The sequence below is a fragment of the Astatotilapia calliptera genome, chromosome 12 (assembly GCF_900246225.1).
Source record: "Astatotilapia calliptera chromosome 12, fAstCal1.2, whole genome shotgun sequence".
Taxonomy (NCBI): Eukaryota; Metazoa; Chordata; class Actinopteri; order Cichliformes; family Cichlidae; genus Astatotilapia; species Astatotilapia calliptera.
In genome coordinates, this window is record NC_039313.1 from 3,533,322 (window position 1) to 3,543,017 (window position 9,696).

The window sequence follows — 9,696 nt, forward strand, 5'->3', positions numbered from 1 at the left end:
CACATATTATTGTCAGTAACATGTACCTGACAAAAATGCATGAATTTTATACTGTTATTTCACCAAATTTGACTTCATAAGTTGATGTGGCAAATTATGTAATATAATGCTATATCCATACTGTAAACATCACAATTTCAAGATATCAAAAATTCTTGCTGCTTTGAGCGTGTGTATGACAAAAGAATTTCCCTCGGGATAAATGTCTCATTTCATCTCATCTCATCTCATCTCATCTATGTTATCGTCACAAGATTAAAATGCTACATGCTTTTTTAAGGCATTACAGGTGCACAAATAAAATAGGTTACTTTAGCTAATTGGTAGGTGTTGCTAGGCAACATAATGATGAAAATAGTAATTGCACTGGTCCTTATAAAGAGCTTTCCTTCTTTGAGTAGAGTTGGGTTGAGCACTCAAACAGTTATACGCATGTCTTGTTCACCCAAGCAGCCCACCTTTTTACTATTTCTAAGTGCTTTCTAGCTAACAGTCAGAAACATTCACACTCAGTGATTCGGTATCTTCCCAAAGGATAGACTGACATGCAGACTGGTGTAGCAACTCCAACATCATTGTGAAGTTTGCGGACGACGGTACAGTGGTGGGTCTTATCACCAAAGCTGATGAGACGACCTACAGGGAGGAGGTCAGCGCCCTGACCCACTGGTGTCAGCAGCGCCTCTTCTTTCTCAGGAGACTGAAAAGATTCTGCATGAGCCCCCGCATCCTCAGGACCTTCTATCGCTGTGCCATTGAGAGCATCCTCACTGGACGCATCACCACCTGGTACGGCAACAGCACCGCTTACAACCGCAAAGCTCTCCAGAGAGTAGTGCGGTGTTCTGAACAGATAATTGGAGGTGAGCTTTCTTCCCTCCAGGACATCTACAGGAAGCGAGCCTGAGGAAAGCCGGGAGGATCATCAAGGACTCCAGTCACCCCAGCCATAAACTGTTCAGACTACTTCAATCGGGAAGGAGGTTCTGCAGCATCCGGTCCCGAACCAGCAGACTGAGAGACAGCTTTTTCCATCAGGCCATCAGACTGCTGAACACGTCATAGACACCTCACCTTCACTTACCAGAACTTCAACATTATGCACTACATACTGTACATTAATGCCACTTGTTTTGCACAATATCCAACTACCAACCTCTGTATATTTTATTTTATTGTTTATTCTATTAAATTTGTAAAATATGTATATATATATATACACACACACACATTCAGTAATGTGCATACACTCTTATATTGTACATATATTTATTCATATAATTCTCAGATTTAGCCATTCTTATATTTTCCTTGTTCTTATGTTATTGTATTTTGCACAACTCTGTTGCTTGTGAAGCTCGCACACAAGAATTTCACTCGCATGTACCAGTGTACCTGCACATGTGATGTGAGAATAAAAGTGATTTAATTTGTTATTTGCAGCACAATAGATTTCAGTCATGTTTATCATCATAATAACTCATATGGATTAGAATGATCGTGGACTCAAGAAGTACTTGAGTGCCAGTTTTGGTTGTTCAACCCCTGACTGTGTCTAAATTGGAGTTTGAGGGCAAGCAGACAGATTTTATGTCTTCGAGCAAGATTAAAACTGTGTTTGACTTGCTATAGTACAGCAAACTGCCCGTGTCTACTATAATTTCATTTTATCCACTTAACTAAAGCAGCAGGAGCATGACTACTTAATGTGGAAAAAACAGAGTTTTTTTCTTACACAAAAAACTGCCTGTTTTCTTGTTTAAAAAAAGTATCAACATATTCTCATAAAGCTGCCTTTCTCAGTATTAAAGCCATTTTGTTGTAAGTGTACAAAGAACCGACAGTGTAAAGACACACTATCACTAAAGGAAATAATATTTTAGTTCTACATTGCAGTCGGTATTTCCTGACAGCATGTTTGTGGTCTGTGTGTCAGTGTATTTCCTGCATGTATGTCTTTTAACATGAATGTATAGAGAAAAATCCATTGTTGGTAGAAATAATAAGCAGATAATGAGCATAACATTTGCAGAAAAGAGACATCCTGCTGTAAAATGTTGCTGTTTACTTTTGTGCCCTCCACACTCATATTTCAGATTCTATTCTTTTTCATTGTTGCATGGATACATTTAAGAAATTACAGTTCAGTTTCATGACTTTGAAGAGGAAGAGCATAGTGGCATTGGGTTAGTTAGACCAAGTGAGAGTCAGTTAGGAAGTTTAAGGTAGGACAATCTTAAAGAAAAAGGAGCTGAAATGGCCAACATTTTTATTTTTTTTAGAGTTGTGACTTATAGAAAGCTGCTATAGTAGGTGTCTGTAGGATCCCTCCATATTCTAAAGGCCTATTTAAATTTTTTCTTCCAACTGGTTTACCCTGAGAGATTATCTGCACTTGCCACCATATCATGCTTCTCTAATCGTTTTATATAAGCAATGCATCATCTCTATGTCCTCTGCACAAAGACCATTCCTGCCCTTCTAAGGTAATATCTTATTCTGGTCACTGACATGGGTTACAAATACATTGTCACTGAAATGTCTCACTGCCCCTATGTCAGGAAATAGCCTGAACCAGGAAGTTATAACTCTAGCAATATGGATTTCCCCTGACTGAATGAATGAAACCAAACAAAAGACGAGGAGCATGAACCAACACTGAGTCCACAAAGACACAAAAACAGTTCAAAACACGGAGGCAAATGTCCAAAGAGGTCAGAAGGTCAACCCGGAGGGGCGACAGCACAAAAGTTCACAGTTCGACTGTTCTGGAGGCCAGCCGCGGGGAAGACGGCGGCTCTCCGGCGTCGGGCGTACTGGTAGAGGCTTGGTGGGCACAAGATCAGATGAGGCAGGACCGGACTGTGGCGTGGTCGGACAAGGCGAAGCTGAAGCCGAAGCCGAAGCCGGACAAGGCGAACAAGGCGAAGCCGAAGCCGAACAAGGCGAAGCCGAAGCCGGACAAGGCGAAGCCAAAGCCATGGCCGGACAAGGCGACGTTGAAGGTGAAGCATAGGCCGGACCGGGCGTGGGTGCAGCTGATGCCGATGCTGGACCAGGCAATGGCTGAACGGGCCCCTCGATCCCTCCAGCGGAGACGAGGAGGTGCTGGAGAGGTTCGCCTGAACCCCCAGCGAGAACAGACGCAGAGCCAGCTGGTGCGGAGACCTCTGGCTCAGCGGACGCTAACTGTAGCTGCACAGGGCACGCAGTCGGCTTGGGATGCAACGGCTGGGGCTGTGCAGGGCAAACAGTCTGTCCAAAGTTTGTCAGTACCACGCAGTCCTCAGCTGGCAGAGAAAGCCCACAAAGGCTTACAGCTGAGGTTGACAGTGTCTGAGCGGGTTGCTGAGCTATGAACTGAGCTGGTGACAGAGTTAATGACTGAGCAGGTAATGGAGCTGATAAGTGTGCTAGAGACTGAGCTGGTGACAAAACAGGAAACTTTGCTAACAGCTGAGCTAATGACTGCGATATGGACAGAAGTGCAAGTTGTAGTGGTGGTTGAAGTGATGGTGGGTAAGCAGGTAGTTGAACTGGTGACTGAACAAGTGTCTGACTCTTGGCTGCTCTCCTCCGGGGAACAGGAACGGGTGCTGGGCCTGGCCGAACACCAGCCATCCCCACCCGAGGAACAGATACGGGTGCAGGGACGAGCTGGGCTCTGGCTGCCTTTTACCCTGGGGGCCGGTGTAGGTGCAGGGGCTAGCTGGACCTCTGCTGCTCCCACCCGAGGAACTGGGACGGGTGCAGGATCCAGCAGGGTCACAGTTGACCTCACCCGGGGAGCCGGAACAGGCGCAGGCGATGGCTGGGTGTCCATCAACCCCACCCGTGGAGCAGGTACGGGTGCCGGGATGAACGGAGCCTCTGCCAGGCTGGAGACAAAAGCAGGGACCAGCTGGACCTCAGCCACCCTCTCCCGAGGAACTGATACGGGAGCAAGGGAAAGCTGGGCCCGCACTGACCTGGTTACAGGAACTGGAGTTGGAGAGCTGAGCTCAGGAGCAGTAACAGACACTGGGAAAACCAAGTTAGTGGAGCCAAACACGGTTTCAGCAAACAGACTTATGGCAGGCCAATCTTAGCAACTCTGCTGTTCTTAAGCTGTCCATGTTAGAAGTAGCAGCCTTTAAAACAGTCATTGTACAGGAAAGATCCAGGCTTAGCAGAGTTAGAGTCTGTAATTCTTGGCTCAGAAGGAGCGGTTATAGAAATAGAAGCATTCTCATAGACTGTTTCTAAATACGCAGGTTGGAGAGCAGCATAGTCCAGGAGTGAAGAAACACCACTCACAGTCTTATACACAGCAGGTACAGGGGTAGGGGAGTTAACACAGGTGGTGTCTGAGGCAACTGGGTGCGAAACTAACTCAGGAATAGTCAACCTGGGCTCCCCTAGCAGTTTACACATGACGGACGGTAACTTGTTGCACTTAACCTTAACAACTGTGATTGAATGCACAGTCTTGGTGTTTTCAAAACCTGAGTTAACAATCTTTATCCCTGGAGAAACAGATTCAGAGCTAACAGACAAGGCAGGGAAATCTAAATGTGACAGAGGGTCAAAAGCAACCTGAAGAACAGAAAGCGCAGCCTTTGAAGGTTGGAAGACACAGGTCAGTTTCCAGGTGGTCCCCTCCGGTTTCAGCAGGAACAGGAACCTCAGGACTGTTTGTTTTAATATTTAGTTCACAAGTATGCAACTCAAAAACAGTCTTTTGCTTTTCTAAGGTGAGATTATCAGTCTGTGTGTTAATTACTGCTGACCTGGGAGGAGCAAAGGAAAAAAAGTGTCATTCTCAAACATGGGCGTGAGGGTAGGTAATGCAGACTCTGGATTAACTGACCCAGAATTACCAGACACAGAGTTAATGGCCTCTGGGATGACGCGCATAGAGCTTACAGTGCCAGAAGTTTTTAATTCAGCGTGAACAGCAGTCTCTAGGGGGGCAATGAACTCAGTCTCGTGCTTAATAGGTGCAGAGGTGAACTTAGAAACATTATGAGGCCTGGAAACACAGTCATTTTCAAACTTACTATTCGTCTCTGATGAGTTACAGACGTGAAAAACTGCGGACTCAGGAACAGAATATTGTCCGAGTCGGTCCGACTTGGAAGTGGCATGGAAGAAACAGTCAGATTCACTCACCACCGGAGTTTGCTCAGTAACTTTAGGGTGGCGACGGCGTGAGCGCCGTTTTTTCCTGGGAACTGTGCCGTGAGTTCCCGAAGCTGTAGACGCAGGCACCTCAGAGACGTCGGCTGACTGAGCCGATGATGGGCCGGGCTGCGTTGAAGAGACACGGAGCTTGTGCAGCTCCGAGCGTGGAAGTCCCAGGAAGAGCGCAAAGGACTGCAGCGGAGATAGGCTGCTTGTCGGAGGCGCGAAATCTCTCCTCGGCCGCCGAGTAACCCTCTTCTTTGCGTGGGACGTGGGCGGCGACTGGGGAGGTGAACCGGAAGGTGAGAAGGCCGGAGGAGTTGTGGCAGGCAATAGGCTGAATCCTCCAACTCTTATCACCGTGGGATGATGTGGCCCACCTAGAGCCAATCGAGTCCCATAAAAGGCAGACTCGCGCTCCTGGGCATGCCGAGCCTCCTGCCTTCCCCTCTCGTTAGGGAAGGCGGGGTCTGCACGCTGCCGGTTCCGTAGGGAGCTTGCTGGGTCCATTACTGGTCGCGTCGTACTGTCATGAACTAGCTGTGTGGAGGCAGATGAGGACCCAAACGCAAAACTCACGGAGACAGGAACTGAACTTTATTGCAGGCTTCACAAAGAAACAGAACTAAACTGGGAATGCTAACAGAAGACCGAGGGAACACAGAAAGACACACAGGTCCGGGGAGGAGACTTTGACGACGCGACACTGAACTGAGGGAGACATGCACATAAATACACAGAGGGTTAACGAGGGAAGTGGGAGCACACGGGGAACACAGCTGACATAGATAATCATAACGAGACACGGCAGGAGTGAACACAACATGACGCATACTAACGAGACACTGTCAAAGTAAAACAGGAAGTACACAGAATGGATGATTTAGTCATAAGTGGTCTGGAGACGCAACACCGAACCTACGCCAGAGTAACAGCTGGCGGAGGTAAAGACGGTGAAGATGCCCCGGTAGAGGAGCTGCAAACGCTTGAACAGCAAGTGATAAAATTCCTTCAAACGAAGAATGTAAGTATTCAGAGCCATCATATTGCAGCATGCCACACGCTCCCCAGAAAAGACAGTAAAACAAAGCCAGCAATCATTCTTCGGTTTGTGAGTCGCAAAACAAAGATTGAGTTACTGAAACAGGGTAAGAAGCTAAAAGGGACTGGTGTGTATTTAAATGAACATTTAACGAAAAAGACTGCTGAAATTGCAAGACAGGCACGCAGCCTGAGAAAACAAAATAAGATACAAGCGACATGGACGAGGAACTGCAAAGTAATGATAAGACTAAATGGCAATCCCGAAGAAGCGAAAGTTGTGATGATAAGAGAACTCAAAGACTTAGAGCAATATAAATAATCAGGAATCTGCTATGGAATCTATTGGAAAAGTGACGATTGGATAATGAACAATGGGTATGGAAAGTGTTTCTGGCCTTATGGCTCAAAAACAATGGAAACAACAACAACAAAAACACATAAATGACAAGTTTGGACACAGATTATAGGTTTCCATTCGGAGATATTGAAGAGGAAGACTTTGATTATGAAAAGGACTGTCAAGGTGGTTATTTTGCCACACACGCTGAGAAAACGAACTTCAAAACGTTTAACTATGCAGAGCACAACATGAATGACCCTGAAAGTAACATTGACCCAGATACCCACTTCTACAATAACACCAATAATACTTGTGAGTACTATACAGATGACCAATTCAATGTGAATATTAAAATGGCAAATGCATTGTCGGTCATACATTTCAATAGTAGAAGCCTGTATAAAAATTTTTCTAAAATTACAGAATGCTTAAGTAAGTTAAAAAAGTTTAACATAATTGCAATATCAGAAACATGGCTCGATAATGAGAAAGTTAGTGAAATGGGACTGGAAGGATACGAATTATTTACAATGAACAGGGTGAATAAAAAAGGAGGCGGTGTTGCTTTATATGTAGATAAAGTTTTGAAATGTAGTCTGATTGAATGCATGTCAAGCACCATAGATAACATATTGGAATGTGTCACTATTGAAATTCATGTTGAAAAAGCTAACAATATAATTATAAGTTGCATCTATAGGACACCAGGTTCATGCCTTGAGATATTCAATGAAAAACTTGCTGCTATGTTTAGCAACCTAAATGATAAAAAAGTGCAAATAATTTGTGGTGATTTTAATATAGATTTGCTAAACCCAAATGGACATCAGAAAACAACAGATTTCATAGATACAATGTATAGTAACTCCCTTTTCCCTGTAATTATAAAACCAAGTAGAATAACAATTGATACAGCTACATTGATAGATAATATATTCACAAATAAAATTGACCATGAAATAGTAGGTGGACTTCTTATAACTGATATAAGCGATCATCTTCCTGTTTTTGCAATTTTTCAAAATTATTTTGGGATTAAAACTAAACAAAAGAATCAAACATTTGATATGATACGACATAGAACAACAAGAGCCATTGCTGCCCTCCAGGTGGACTTAAAGGAACACAATTGGAATGAGGTTTTTGCAAATGAAGATTCAAATAGTGCGTATCATGCATTCTTATCAACTGTAATTTCACTATATGAAAAACATTGTCCTTTAATGAAAATCACTAGAAAGCATCACAGATCAAATAAGCCATGGATCACAAAGGGGATAGAAGATGCATGTAAAAAGAAAAATAATCTATATAAGAGATTCATAAAACAGAGGACAAAAGATGCTGAAATAAAGTACAAGTTATATAAAAATAGATTAGTAAATATTATAAGAACAAGTAAGAAAGAATATTACCACAAATTATTGGAGCAAAGTAGAAGTAACACACAAGAAACATGGAGGATATTAAACAGTATAATCAAAAAGGGCTCAAAAAATAAGAATTATCCAGATTATTTTAAAAAAGATAAAGATATTGTGCTTGATAAAACTAAAGACATTGCAAATGAATTTAATGATTTCTTTGTAAATGTTGGCTTTAATTTAGCAAAAGAAATTCCAGAGTCAAGAAATAATAACGACCTAAATAAACATATTACTCAGAATGTGTCCTCCATGTTTATTGGTGCTGTAACTCATAGAGAAATAATTAACATTGTGAAGACATTTAAAAATAAAAAGTCCACTGACTGTTTTGGTATTGACATGATATTAGTTAAAAGTATTATAGAATATATAGTGCAACCTTTCGCATACATTTGTAATCTGTCCTTTCAAACTGGTGTGTTTCCCTCACAAATGAAAATAGCAAAAGTTATTCCAATCCATAAAAACGGAGAGAGATGTCAGTTTACCAATTATAGGCCAATATCACTACTCCCACAGTTCTCAAAAATTTTAGAAAAGTTATTTGTTAATAGACTTGATAAATATATTGAGAAGCATAATCTCCTAAGTGATAACCAATATGGCTTTAGAGTGAAAAGGTCCACTTCAATGGCAGTGATGGAACTTGTTGAAGGGATATCTAATGCTATAGATAATAAGGAATATACTGTTGGTGTTTTTATAGACTTAAAAAAGGCGTTTGATACAATTGATCATTCTATATTAATGAATAAACTAGAGAGATATGGCATAAGAGGGATAGCATACAAGTGGATGAAAAGTTACCTGGATGAAAGATATCAATATGTCGAATTCAATAATGTAAAATCTAAGCAGTTGAAGGTAACTTGTGGTGTTCCTCAGGGCTCTGTGCTGGGCCCTAAATTATTTATATTATATATAAATGATATATGTAGTGTTTCCAAACTGTTAAAATGTGTATTGTTTGCTGATGATACCACTCTGTACTGCTCAGGTAAAAACTTAGAACAGCTTCTGACTACAGCGGAAAAGGAGTTAAATATATTAAAAAACTGGTTTGATGTAAATAAGTTATCATTAAATATAAAGAAAACAAAATTGATTATTTTTGGCACTAGACCAATGAAAAATGTATCTAAAATAAGGGTTAATGGAATTGAAATTGAAAGAGTGTACGAAAATAAATTTCTTGGAGTGATAATTGATGATAAGCTGAGTTGGAAGTCTCATATAAACCACGTGAAAACAAAAATGTCAAAAACCATTGCTATTCTCTATAAAACAAAGCATGTCCTGAACAAAAAAACATTATACACACTTTATTGTACTCTGTTGCTTCCATATATGACTTACTGTCTGGAGATATGGGGTAATGCATATAAAACGAACACTCTTCCTATTTTCAAGTTACAAAAAAGAGCTATAAGAATTATAAACCAATCAAACTATATAGAACCAACTAACATTTTGTTTATTAATCTGAATACCCTGAAATTTTATGATTTAGTTGAATATAAAATGGCACAGATAATGTATAAAGCACAAAATAACTTGCTTTGCCCCAGTACTCAGAAGCTGTTCAAAGTCAGAGAGAGTCAATATGACTTAAGGGGAACAGATTTCTTTAAAAAAAACAAGATAAGGACAAATATAAAGCAGAGATGTGTTTCTGTTAGAGGAGTTAACCTGTGGAATAGTTATGACAGTGATTTAAAAAGG